The 13,565-nt window shown below is 50.2% G+C and overlaps 1 long non-coding RNA gene across 2 annotated transcripts; it reads left to right on the top strand.

Moving 5' to 3' along the window:
* The first annotated feature begins 904 nt into the window (after positions 1 to 904).
* LOC128792978 (uncharacterized) lies at positions 905 to 5,748 on the top strand. 2 transcript variants are annotated; one of them, XR_008432622.1, is made up of 5 exons: positions 905 to 1,824; positions 2,230 to 2,326; positions 2,534 to 2,738; positions 3,949 to 4,200; positions 5,385 to 5,748. It is a non-coding gene; the product is annotated as an uncharacterized LOC128792978 (long non-coding RNA). The 2 variants fall into 2 exon arrangements; XR_008432623.1 differs by lacking the exon at positions 2,534 to 2,738.
* The last annotated feature ends 7,817 nt before the right edge of the window (positions 5,749 to 13,565 follow it).

The following is a 13,565-nucleotide window of genomic DNA, read 5'->3' as shown; positions in this document are numbered from 1 at the left end:
AGCAAGCACCCAGACCTTCAGCTGAGGGTTCCTGACCTCCTGGGAGATGTGAAAATGCCTCCCACCAGCCCACCTCTGGCCTCACAGAGCTAAAATAATTGGGATCTACAGCCTGAAATGAGATTTTTCCAATTCTCCATCCCTGGGAAGATAGTTTTTGTTAGGTGTCTTGCAGAAGTCATGCTTAGTTCAAAGGGGCTGCAATTGCTCCTGGATGTCCTCTAATCCCTGGCTCCATCTCTGCCTCAGCCTCTCCAGAACACTCCGTAATGGACTGGCTCACTCTGGCCACATCCTTCATATCTCTTTAGCTCTGTGAGCAGATGGAGTCGAGGGACAGCAGAATTTATGCTTCTTGCTTGAATTGCAGCTTGGCTGGGTGGAAATAAAAAACAGGAAAGGACAGGGAAATGGCATCGTAACAGCATTTACCTCCTGGGCTTTGGGGCCTCTGTCTTTACCTAGGTAGTGCTTGTATTGTCAGCATTAATCCTGTGCCTTCCTCCCCAGCTGAGGAGGAGCAGGCCCAATGGATGGCTCTCCTCCCTGGCCCATGAGATGGATGGAAGGAGCTTCCAGAAGCATGGAACACTCTGCTGAGAGAGCCTGTGCATCAGTGCTGGTTTATACCTGCAGATAATCCAGCCCAGACCGTTTCCTTCAGGGCATGCAAAGGAAAACCAGGAAATGTTTCTGACCTCTGAGGGCTTTAAAGGGAGAGAAAAGGAGGCAGAGGTATGAAAGCAAGCAGGGAGATTGACAGGGGCTCGGGAAGGAGCAGCATAATAGGCCCCTAAACTCTTTACCTTTCCCCACATTTCGTACAATCGAAGGGGAGAAACAAAACGAGGAGAGGGAAGGAATTATAATGAACATGAAAGCTTCCAGATTAATTAATTACCCCTTTTCGTTTGTGAAAAAGGAGGCTAGAAATATCCACGTCTGCTCCTCTTGGAAGGCAACCCTGGCGCTTGCTCCGAACACCCCCCCAGCCCTCCTGTGCGCGGGGATAATTAATCCATTACGGGATGGATCCTGCCGTGCTGCCGTAAAAAAGAGATCTATTTCTCCTCTGCTTTCCCCTCCTCCCCGAAGAGACATCTGAAACGGATCATGTAATAAACGTTTCTTGGATGGAAGGAGAGGTATTGTTCTCTTGCCGTGGAAACAATCCCGGCAGTGGGGCCAGCCAGGAGGGAGCGGGGCCGGATACTTCACTCGGCAGCTCTTATGACATCCTGTATGGCAGGGCGGCCTCCGGGGGACACGTTTTGTGATGTGCCCTCTGCAAACAGCGCTCAGGAGGGCAGGGTGAGCTGGTTCTGACCAAGGGGGACAAGCCCAGGCTGCCAAGTCTGTGGGGGCTGGAGGTGGCTTCCCTCTGTGGAGACATCCAGGCACTGCCTGGCAGGCAACGGGACGCTCTGGAGACAGGGAAGTGGCCCAGAGTCCATCACGACACACCCAAAAGAACACCTCTGACCACACCCTTCCAACCCTGCATCACAACACACCCAAAAGAACACCTCTGACCACACCCTTCCAACCCTGCATCACAACACACCCAAAAGAACACCTCTGACCACACCCTTCCAACCCTGCATCCATCCCTCTCTGTCAGCCCAGGCTGGGAGCAGCTGCCTTGCACGGCTCCAGGCAGAGATCAGCCTTTCCACAGGCACCTCTCCTTCGGTTTGACGCTTCCTTTTTGCCCAAGGGACCTGGAAACAAGCTGCACTGGACTCACAGTGTCCAGCTTGAATAGAACAGATCCTCCTTCACCAAGTGTTTTTCATTCCTGGCCAGCCATGCTCGCTATCCAAGGTGAGATGTTTCACTCACCTTTGTCACCCCCCTGCCCCACGCTCGGAAGGGCAGGAGCTCTCCTTTGCTGCACACACAGCACAAAGGCTGCTGCAGCAGGATATGGATTGCCCCACCCTCTCTAGTTAACAAAACCACATGCCATGCTCTTCATTCCCTTGGCTGGTGTTTGTGTGGACCAAAACCAGTGATTCCCTGAAGGGTTTCCCAAGGAGGATGGGGTGGGCTGCCCACTACCTGTCCAAGACCCTTTGCTCTGCAGAGGTTGGGCACCCTCAAAGCATGGAAATTGCATGAGATCAGAGCTCCCCAGCGCTGATCCCAGCCTTGATCCCAGCACCCCATTTGCATCAGTTTATCAGAAACATTGCCTCTTGCTGCTGACATCCAAATATTCCTTTGCAGGGAGGAGCTGCTGACATTTATTCCTGAATTGCCACATTGCAGGAGCTTTGGCTAACACTTCTGTTACATGGGAAGAGAGAAGGGACCTTGTTACTTGGTGAGGATAAGTCTTCTGCAGCCTATCAGTCTAGATTAGATTTGGGTCACTTCCTTTTTTCATTTCCCTGGATGATTTTTGTAAGGCTCTTTCAAAGAAACACTCAAGCTCAGTATAATGTTCTTGATTGCAACCAGAACTGGCTGAAAAATGCTGAACTAATTGAAAGAAATTTTCTTTTTCATTCCTTCCTCGAAACATTTCCAGAGTTTCTGGTCAGTACTTGGAACTGTGAAAACCCCCCTGGGCTCTGCTGTACAACAGCAAAAGCTTTTTCCACTGCATCAGCAGCATTTCAAAATCCTGTGAGCTGATCTTAGGGCAGCAGAGTGACTTCTCTGTCTATCAAAGACACAAGGATGTCACGACACCTGTGTGTTTTCATCACAACACCCCTCAAACGGACATCCAGGTAATGGAGAATAGTTCCTCCACCAGTTCTCCATCACCACATGCTCTGAGCATGCCCTGAAGTCTTCTAAGAGCAGTTGGCATCATTAATCCTGTTTCATGGGGAAACCGAGGCAGGGGGTGGCAGCATCTCCCACAGCATGGAATCATTGGATCATTCAGATTGGAAAAGACAAGACCATCAAGTCCAACCTTTGACTGAATTCCTCTTTGCCCACTAAGCCACATCACAAAGTGCCACATCTCCTCATTTTTCAAACGCTTCCAGGAATGGTGGCTCCATCACCCCCCTGGGGACCTTGTTCCAGTGCCTGACTGCTCTTTCTTTTTCTTAAAATCCAGCCCAAACCCTTCCTGGAGGCAGAGCTCTGCCACCTCCCAAGCCCCTGTGGGGATCTCCAAGTACCAAACCATGGCTGGGGGGGTCCTTCCACACAGAAACCTCCACATCCCCCCCAAAGCCACAACAACACAGACCTAGCGAGACCATCTCTGCCTCCACACCATGGCTTCCTCCTGGGGCTCTCACTGGCCCATTCCTCCTTCTCTGTGGCTCCCAGGAAGATGGCAAATTTCACCTCAAACAAGAAGCAAACCAAACAACCCCCACTCACAACACCCAAGCTCTCTGGCAGAGGGGAGAGGTTTCTGCATTGCTCATTTTCTGTCAAGTTAACACCAGCTGAACAATCTCCTTTCTTCCCCTGGTGATTCCCCCTCCCCTTCCTTTCTTTTTCCCTTTCAACCACCTCAAGCAGAAGGCCCTTGGAGGCACTGGTGACTTCAAAGACACCAGGTCCAATGTGCAGCAAGTGATAAAAACCTACACAGCACGCATTGGGCAAATTAATATCCCCTCCAGAGCCACCAGCTCTCCAGTCCCAGCAGCCCCATAATGAGATGCTGCACTGAAGGGGAGGGGGAGCTTGGTGCAGAAGGGGAGATGTATTTAATGTATGCAAATTGACTCACATGCAAATTGCCACTAAGTTAAAAATAACTCATTGCATGAGGAGTGGGTCTTTTAAAACATTTGTTTATTCATTAGGGTAATCTCTGTTATCAGTCACCTCTTTCCTTGCACATGAAGTGCTCAGTTTGAGGGAAGTTTGTGTATTACAGGTCTGGGGGACAGCTGTGACTTCCTGCTGATCTCAGCCACCACACAACTCCAGTTTTCCTCCCCTTCTTCTCTTCCCTTCTACTCATAGACTACAGGGGTTAAAATCACCTTTCCTCAGAGAGGAAACACTCGAAGTGATCCACTTCCAGGACAAAAGTTGTCAGAGCCACCCAAAGCAGCTCTTGACAGCCCGAGCCTTCCCCAGGGCCAGACCAGAGCATCTGTCCCAGCTGGGCTCAGGGTGACTAAGCTGGATGGAAGGGACAACATCAACCTTGCAGCTTCCCTTCCCTCTGCTGACCAGGGACAGGACCCCAGAGAACAGCTGGAGCTGTGTCAGGTGAGGGTTAGACTGGATATCAAGAAAATTTTCCTCCCTCCCAGAGGTGGTGGGGCACTGCCCAGGGAATGGGCACAGCCCCAAGGCTGCCAGAGCTCCAGGAGTGTTTGGACAGTGCTCTCAGACCTAGGGTGGGATTGTTGGGGTGTCCTGGGCGAGGCCAGGAGCTGGACTGGATGATCCCTGTGGGTCCCTTCCTGCTCAGGACATTCTGTGACCCCATGAAATAAGAGTGTAAATGCCTCCTCCTGGGCTGAGCTCTGCAGGGCAGCTGATCCTCCCCACACCCAGCACAACTAATTAATATTAGATCCTGCCAGTGATGCTAAGCACAGGGATAGCTGCTGACAGAGCATCCAACTGATCCTGGCTGATTGATCTCATGGCAAATCCACTGCTGATCCTACCTGGCATTACAAAGGAGCCACGGGGTTTTGAACAGTGCATGGGGAGTGGGAATGGGTGGTGGATGCCATTTCAAGATGATGGGTGCAGTCCTGCTGCCAGGGGGGGTATTCAGAGACTGAGAGCATGTGGTTTGTCCAGAGTTTGATACTGAGCCTTTGCTGCAGGCTTAGGAAGGATCTCAAGTGGGATCTACATGGAGAGCAGTTCTCCCTCCAGCCATGCTGGAGTGTGTTAACACTTTGCAGTCTTTAGACATCCAACACCCTGGGAGAAGGCAGGGAGGGAGGGGTATCCTCTGGACTGAAGCACAGAAAGAGCCCTGGTATCCTGATTTTACTGGGGTATGGTTACTTTTTTTCCTGGTAGTTAATACATTCCCCACCAATTGCAAACGTCTTGATGGTGCAGAAGAGGAGTGGCCCTAGACAGAAGCTCCAGCCATCCCAAGCAAGAGAACAATCCAGAAAAAATTCTGCTTCAGCTGTACCAAATTGTCATGGTCAGAGCTGCTGCAGCTGGACCATCTCCAGGTCCCAGAGGAGCATGTTCTGCCATTCCTGTTTTGATAATTTCGTATTACTCAGCCCAAGATGGATGAAGTTAGTGTTAGCACAATACTCCAGCACCTGCCAATGATCAGGAAGTTTCTTACTTCATTAGTTAACTCTGCTCCTCTTGGGAACCTTGTTCTTCTGTCCTGTGCATGTCAAGAGCTGTAAAAACAGAGACTAAAGGGAGTCTAAGGACAGCAATAAGCATTATTCATTTTCCTTCAGCTGGAATTCTAAATCAACATACAAACAGAGATCCACCCTGCCAAGAACCAGGACTCCTTCTCTGGGCAAAGAGGAACAGCAGGGCCGAGCTCCCCTCTCCAAGCACTGCCCACTGGGAGCAGCCTGCTCCTCCTCTGCCTCACCAAGGGACAGACCTGAGCAGGGATGTTGATGGAAATCCCTCCTCACAACAGCAAGGGCAGGTTTAAAGTGATTGGATTAAACTGCATTAACCTCTGTGTGGACACAGTCACTCCAGATTTAAGTGGCCATTGCTCAGTTTAACAGGAGCCACTTCAATGTGACCTAATTCACCACCTGAGTAAATAAGGCAAACCAAATAAAGGTCAATGACTGTGAAGAAGTGGCTACCCAGAGGAGTGACCCACTCAGAGTTTACCTATCAACGCAGATTAACAGCAGACACCATCTCTCATCCCTCTGCCTGGAGCTCCAGCTTAGAAGAGCCACTGAGTCCTGGGTGGGAGCAGCACACCCAGAGTCGGGGGGTCACCCTTAATTCAGGCAGGAGCAAAGATCACAAGTCATGTCAGCAAGAACAAACTCTCATTTCCAGGAGCTCAGCCCTTGCCTCAGCCAAGGAGTTTCAGCTTGCAAGAGATGGGAACAGAGCAGGACAGAGAGGAGATGTTCCCACACACAGGGACCTGGCAGAGCACCACACTGAGCTGCTCCCTCCAGGTGCCAGGTTATGGCCATCCCAGTTTGAGCTGGAGGAAGCTGAAGCTCATGACCTGTCACAAAGATGCAGGTGATGATGAAATTGTAGGGACCACCCTGCAACACTTTCAACCTTCCCAGTCTCCCTCATCAGGGAAGGCTGGGAGAGGGAGACTCCTGAACCCTTGTACAGAGGTGATGGCACAACACCAAACTCAGCTGGGATGTGGGGAATGGGAAATCAGCACCAAAGCACAGGGCCAGCAGGGAGCAAAATGAGATTATACAGATTCATGGACTGGAGATTAAAAAACAGATTAAAGGGACAAGACAGATACCTTGTACTACCCCTTCCACTGACTGGAGATTCTGAGCACAACTGGAATGAATGGCAAGAGAGAAATCATTCCTGTGTGTTCTCTTTACAGAGCACCCACTGCTGCTGCTGCTGGAGGCAGGGACCTGGGCTAGCTGACCCACTGCTCTGTCCCAACCAGGCATTTGTGTCCCAAATGGCCCAGCTTGCAGACTGCTCCTGGCCCCACACCACTCCATGTCTGCAGCTCCTGATACCCAGAGGAGATGGGCAGGAGGAGTCTCTTGTCTGCCTGTCCAGGAGAGGATGGACAACAGTAATTATTCATGCAACAGCAGCTGCCCTTTCAGCTTTCCCTGAGCTCAGCCAAGTCAGATGTTTCTTCTCACTGTGCCATCCCCCTCTCCCCACCCCGTGGCCCTTCCCCCCAGTTTGTCATTCCCAGTGACATGCCCCACTGGTGACCGAGAGCTGGTGGCCGTCTCTTTCTGTCACCGAGGGTCGAGGTGAGTGATCCTGCCAGGTGCTGCATTTTACAGAGGATGAAGAGCAACAGAGCCTGAATCCTAATGAGCCACCACCCCTCCACAAGGGTTCAGTGATGCTTTCCCAGTGTCAATCAAGCATAAACAGATTACCCTGCCCTGCCTGAAGTGCAGGGACCACCTCCCTTTCCCATTTGTGAAGCCCCAGCAGCTGCTGGTGAGAAAACACAGAATAATTGCTCTCCAGAACTACCTAAAAGGAGGTTGTAGCCAGCTGAGGGTTGGCCTTTTCTCCCAAATAACGACCAATAGGATAAGAGGAAATGGCCTCAAGTTGTGCTAGCAGAGGTTTAGGTTGGATATTCTGGAAAACTTCTTCACAGAAAGGGTTGTCAAGCACTGCCACAGACAGCCAAAGCAGTGGTGGAGCCCCCACCCCTAGGGACATGGGTCAGTGGTGGCCTTGGCAGTGCTGGGTTAATGGCTGGACTCAGTGACCTGAGAGGGCTTTTCCAGCCTAAAGGATTCTGTGATTCTCTGAGGAGCACGATTGGACCATGTGTGGTGCTACACCTGCTGCCCTCACAGCATTCTCAGGTCAGGGGCACCTTCTGAGTGTGGGAGCTTCTCCCAGAGCTCCAGGGCACAGCCCAATCCCACCACAGGGCTCACCTGATCCCAAAGGACAAGTCTGCTCTCTGCCCTACCCAACTGATCTGTTTCCCCACGGCTGCTGCTGCCCTGTTGTGTGGACACAGCTCGGAGTTGGTGAGGAATTTGATTCCCCCTGAACCCAGCATCCCCCATCCTGCTCCGAGTCCTTGATGGGACACACAGCCAGCAGCGCCAGGCCACAGACAGACCAACACCTCCACTCTCAGATGATTCTTGCTTTTCTGTTCGCTGGTGCCAATGATCACAGGAGGGCCCGCAATCTTGAGACTGAAGGATTAGAGTATGGTGAATTTGAGCTCATCCCAAATCAGGGAGTGGTGTCAGGAATTCCTGCTTTCCCTGCAGGGTCTGTTCTCTCCTAGTGTTGCTGAACAGCCTGGATATGCTCCCCACCAAACGGCACATACTGGAATGCTTCCTAATTAACTGCATGGGAGAGTGTTGGGGAAGATGAAATAGCAAGGCCCTATAAATATGAGGGCCTGGCAAAAGAATCAGAGAATACAGATATCGAGATGAAAACAAGGTTTGAAATACCAAACCTTCATTACTGAGCATCCCGAAAACAATAATGCAATCCCCCCTTTCTGATAGATCCTAAGGCCAAATGGAATGTCCTGTCTCACCCCCCAATGTATGGTTCATCCCTCACCTGTAACCCTCCCCTGAAGTATCCGATGTCTGTAACCCCATTGGCCCAAGTCCTGTCCCAGCCCACCTTGAAGCCCCCTGATAAGGTGTGGCCGAGGGACCAGACGCTCTCTCTCTCTCTCTCTCTCGCTCTCTCTTGGACCTTCCTGCTGGGACACCCACCTGGCACCATCTCTCCCCCCGCTCTCCCTGGGCCTGCCACGAGTTGCGGCTAGCAACTCTAAGCAAGGCCCTTCATCCTTTACAATAAACCCTATGCTCTAAAGACCGGGCCTCAGAGATCCTTCGTTACCACCCACCCACACCGTCCTGGAGTCCAGCAATCCCCGCAGAGAGGATAAAAATTCCCTTCTCTTCCCAATCCTGCAGAAGTCAGGGATGTGAGGAAAGGCACCAGAGCAGCAGAGATGGAGTGGCTGTGGTGGAACACGAGCATGGCAAGCCCAGCTTAATCACCTAGGGCTCATTAGGTGTCCATTTCCATGATGTGGAGCTCAGACACAGGACCAAATAGCAAGGCCTGAAATTTGGAAATATCACAGCTCAGGGCACAGGGATGTGCTCTGCAAAACTCTAATTGCAGGATGTTGGGCAGGACTGTCAAACAGCTGGCACAGCCACCTTGTCACCTCCAGGCCTGCTGCTACCCGACCCGAGTCCGCAACCACAGCATCCCTTTCCAGATCCATTAATTCCTGCCAAACACTGCAGCTCTGAAGGAAGGCAGAGAGGAAAGAAGGCAGCTTGCTAATGCTCATCACATCCCCAGCCCAAAGCTGCAGCAGAGCTCTCCAGCAGCCCCACACCCAATTCTCAGCTGCTGGAGAGGATCTGATGTTTGAAAGGATCTGCCGCTGCCCGACCTCTGGCTCGGGATCACCAAGGTCACAGTTAAGGAGGCGCCGGGCTCCTCGTGGCTGTCGCTGCTCCTCGCTGAAGCCGTTTCATCCCGGCTGCTCTGGTTGCAGGGGCTGTTGCTGGGTTCAGCTCCCAGTTTTCCTTCCCGCTGTCCAGGCACGGCACATCCCGCTCTGACAGGGAAATCAAGGCGCCGCAGCAGCGATGAATTATTGCTCACAAAAAGGGCCTGGAGCCCTGCAGCTCCAGGGTGGAGTGACCTCCACCAATACCTGTGCACACACCCCCTTTGAGGGTTTGGTGAGTGAGCACCAAGGCTGCACAGTAAACCAGAGATTAATGCACAGCTGAGCAGAGCATTCCTAGGCAAGAATACAAAGCAGAACAAAGGCCTTGTCATGCCTTCAGTTTCTTCCCCACGGTTTCAATTTATTTAATTTTCTTTGGAAAAAACTTCCTGTGCACAACTTCCAGCTTACAGCCCTGGCCTTGCAAAACTCCAGCGTGCAATAGGAGCCTCATTCCATTGCAGGAAGCAAATCTCCTGGAAAGCCAAGCCCCCAGCAGACTTTTCAGGCAGTCAACACATTCTGGAAGCCTCATGCTGCTTCCAGGGGGTCTGTCCAGGCAGAGCCACTCAGGAAATCTACCCCTTAATGCCAGTCATCTGCACCAGGGAGGTCTAGAGAGCACCAGGTCATTCAGCAAAACCCATTAAATTCTTGGAGCCTTGGCAGGAGTCAGGGAAGGTAGTTTGGGATCACTTTTCCACCTGGCTTGAAAGCATGGCAAAGCAGAGCCAAGAGCAAGAGGGAGGGGATGGCTGAGTGTGGGGCTTCCCATCACACCTTAGCAGAAGGAGATATTCAGAATCACCGAGTCATTAAGGTTGGAAAAGCCCTTTAAGATCGAGTCCAACCATTACCCCAACACTGCCAGGCCCTCCAATGACCCATGTCCCACATCCATGCTTATTCTGTCCTTCTCAGGACAGCCTCCTCCATGCCTTACTCTACCTACAGAACACTCTGCATGCAGTTGCTATAGGGGTTTTCCTGTCAGAAGAAGGTTTTCAAGATCTTCTCCTTGCATCCAAACTGCACAGAATCACAGGATGGTTTAGGCTGGAAAAGCCCTTTAAGACCATTGAGTCTGAGTATTCCCCCAGCACTGCCAAGGCCAGCACTGACCCATGTCCCCAACTGCCACAGCCACATGTCTGTTAAATCCCTCCAGAAATGGGAATTCTACCACTGCCCTGGGCAGCCTGTTCTAGTGCCTGACAGCCCTTTCAGTGAAGAATTTTTCCAGAATATCCAGCATAAATACGATCCCAAGGCAGGTTTTGGGATGGCAGCTCTCTGCAGCACAGGTTGGGTGCTGGCAGGATAATCCTCTGAGAGGAGCACAGAGATACAAACACACTTGGGACTGTTTTCCAAACAACAACACAGGGTGGAAAGCACTCTGCTGGATTTGGATGGTGGAGGAGCTTGATGCCAGCACAACAACTGGGCCTGACCTATTGACATTTCTGCAGGCTCCCAGTTCCTGCATAGTGGCTGTCACTTTAAATTTGAATTGCCTGGGTATTTTCTACCACAACAGCCTGATATTTCTTCCTCATGAAGAATAAATATTTACAAACCTTCACTCTCGCCAACAAAACCATTCTGTTTCAGAATTTTCTTGGGGTTTTGTTCTGTTTTTTAGCAGTTTCAGAAATCATTGCCCAACAATTTAATTTCTCTTACTAGAACAAGCAAGACAGTAAAAAGATGCACAAACCAGGGGAAGGATCACAGCAACTCTCAACTCACAGTCAAGAGTTTTCAGTGACGTGCTGAAAAATGGCTGAGAGCATCTGTAGGAAATGCAAAGGATAACAGCACAGTAACTCCAGCCAAGGACAGGTCACCAGGCTGTAGGAAATGTCTTTTCTTGGTAAACTAATGAGGGTTCAAACATTTCATACAACATGAGGTTGTAAACAGAGTAAACAAAACGCGGCAGCGCTGCTCCTCCAGCCAGAAGAGCTGACTCCACATTCCTCAAACATCTCAAGAGCTGCAAACAAAAGCAGAGCCCAGCAAAGCAGTGACCAGCTCACCCTTTATCCACCCCAAAGTCTGTCATCCCTAAGGACTGACAGCCCACCCACATGCAACGTCCCTGCCAGTGCAGCTCACTTCAGTGGGACATGAGGGGGCTCAGCGAGGGAAGGTCAGGGTGGACACCTGGCTGAACAGAGCTTCCTGCACCAAGCTGAGCCACCCACACCCCCCCTGCCCAGTGGAGTACAAAGGGAGTCATGTTTCACATCACTACCAGGTGCTGGCAGGAACATTTTGTCCAGCTCTTGTATTCACACCTACAAAAAAAAAAAAAAAAAAAGTATTGTCAGAAACAGGGAGTTCAGACAATAGCTACAATAATAAATTTTGGGTGTGAAAAACCAGCCTTGAGGTGAGAACCTGAAAGAGTTCAGTCAATTTAGTTTGCTAAGAAGAAGGTTAAAAAGCAACTTGACTCCAGTCCAGGCATTGCTACCCAAAACAATGTTAGTGGCTCTTTGCTCTTGCTCTCTGCAATCCAACAGCCGCAGGCTGGAGCTGCAATGTTCAAATCCAGACCTGAGGTGAAAATTGCTGCCATATGGGTCCATGAGACTCAGATGTCTTTCCAGAGGAGATGTTCCCACTCAATTGACCACACAACCAAAATTTGGGGGTGTATCCTCCTGCCTGTGTGATGCTGAAGTCAAGACAACTCTTTCTGATTTCTCCAGAGTCCCATCCCTCATCCATCCTGGCTCCAGAGGTGATGCTGGGGACCAGCTCAGACCCTACACGGGCTGCAAAGCCCAGGGTGAGGAGGTCACCCAGACCACACAGCCACAGGAGCCCCTGCTGCCCAGGAGTTTGTTGTAGGATAACCCACAGACAAGTAGGGACATGGCCATGGCTGAGCTGCTGGGGGACAGCCAAGGGACACCCAGAACCAGAGCAGAACTCCAGCACTTTTCCATTACAGCCACTGCCAGAAGGGAGCAGCCAGAATGGGCAACCAGGCAGCTCCTGTGGACAGAGAGATGGAGAGCCCCGGCTGGGAGCGATGAGATAAATTCTGGAGATAGATGATTTATTGCGTAACTCCCACAATATGGAGCTGCTTGACTCTATTAGGTGGATGGATGGCAGGGAATTTAAGAAGAGAAATAGATTTTTTACTCAGCTAATTAGCTAAAAAGGTTTGTCTGGAAACACGGGCCCCATCGTGTCTGAAGTCTGCTGACACACGGCTCAGAACCACATTTTTCTTCCCTGTTATTACTCTGCCTCCCAGAACATCCCTCAGAGACACAGAGAGTGGAGTGAGATGCCTGCAGCAAACCACTGGCACCCAAAAAACCCATTCAAGTGACATAATAAATACACGAGTTTGTGTTTATACAGAATTAGTTGCACACACTTTCAGGTATACTCATGTACCTACAGATAGACACTAACATATATTACTTATTAATACATCCTATACATGAGAATATCAGTACACTAAAAAAAACAAAGTCCATGAAAGAGGCAAGTTTGCCATCAAAACCAGTTTGCTGCCTCACATTAGCCTTCCCCATAATTTAAAAGCAAACTGGGGGTATCTGATGAAACAAAAGGGCTGTAGATCGAAGAGAAATAAAAGAGAAATATGACTTGACCCAGCACAGTCACTCCTGGAATCCACTGCCCCAGGAAGTTATGGAGACGCACACCAGTGGAACAGACATTTTAAAGGACTGGATAATTTTATGAGCATTAATAACATTTGCAGCTATGCAAGCTAATAAAATGTTACAAGGGTAATCAAACTTCATGCTTCAATGTGTAAGTTGATCACCTGTGAGCCCTGGGAAGGAATTTCCTCTCTGGTGCTGTTGCACTGAGCAAGTAGCCAGCTGTGCCACAGGGGTGCACTTTTAATAAAAAAAATTAAAACACTAAAAAAAAACCAAGAATCAGTGTCACTGCTGTTGCTGCTCTGTCTTTGCTTTGGTTTTCTCCTTCTGCAATAGCTGGCACTCACCAAAGAGTCCAAGTATCAGTGAGATCTTTGATGTCACCTTCTCGAGGTTTCCTGGTGCAGTTTTGGGGCAGCATATCCAACAATAATATCACTTTACTCCTGGAGGGTTGTTCCTATAAGCTGGCAGCAGGAATTACACCAAGCTTAACCTGTCATCCCCACACCATGGATCCCACATTGACTCTTTATATTTCCATACTGGACAAGTTCTGTTGGCCAGCTAAGCACAGGCTCTTCCAATAACTGAGCCCCATCACAGAGGAGCTCCAGGTGTTACCAGGAAACCTTGGCAGCTTTTGAGCTCTCTACCAATTCAAAACTATCCAATATATTATTTATAACATCCAAGCAGCAACCTTTGTGTTTCCAGTGTTTTCTAGCCTCGGAAGTTAATGCCCTTGTAATTAATGAACTGACAGCAAACCCTGCAATCTGCTG

This window comes from Vidua chalybeata, chromosome 10 (assembly GCF_026979565.1).
Source record: "Vidua chalybeata isolate OUT-0048 chromosome 10, bVidCha1 merged haplotype, whole genome shotgun sequence".
Taxonomy (NCBI): domain Eukaryota; kingdom Metazoa; phylum Chordata; class Aves; order Passeriformes; family Viduidae; genus Vidua; species Vidua chalybeata.
This window is presented reverse-complemented; position numbering and strand designations above follow the sequence as displayed.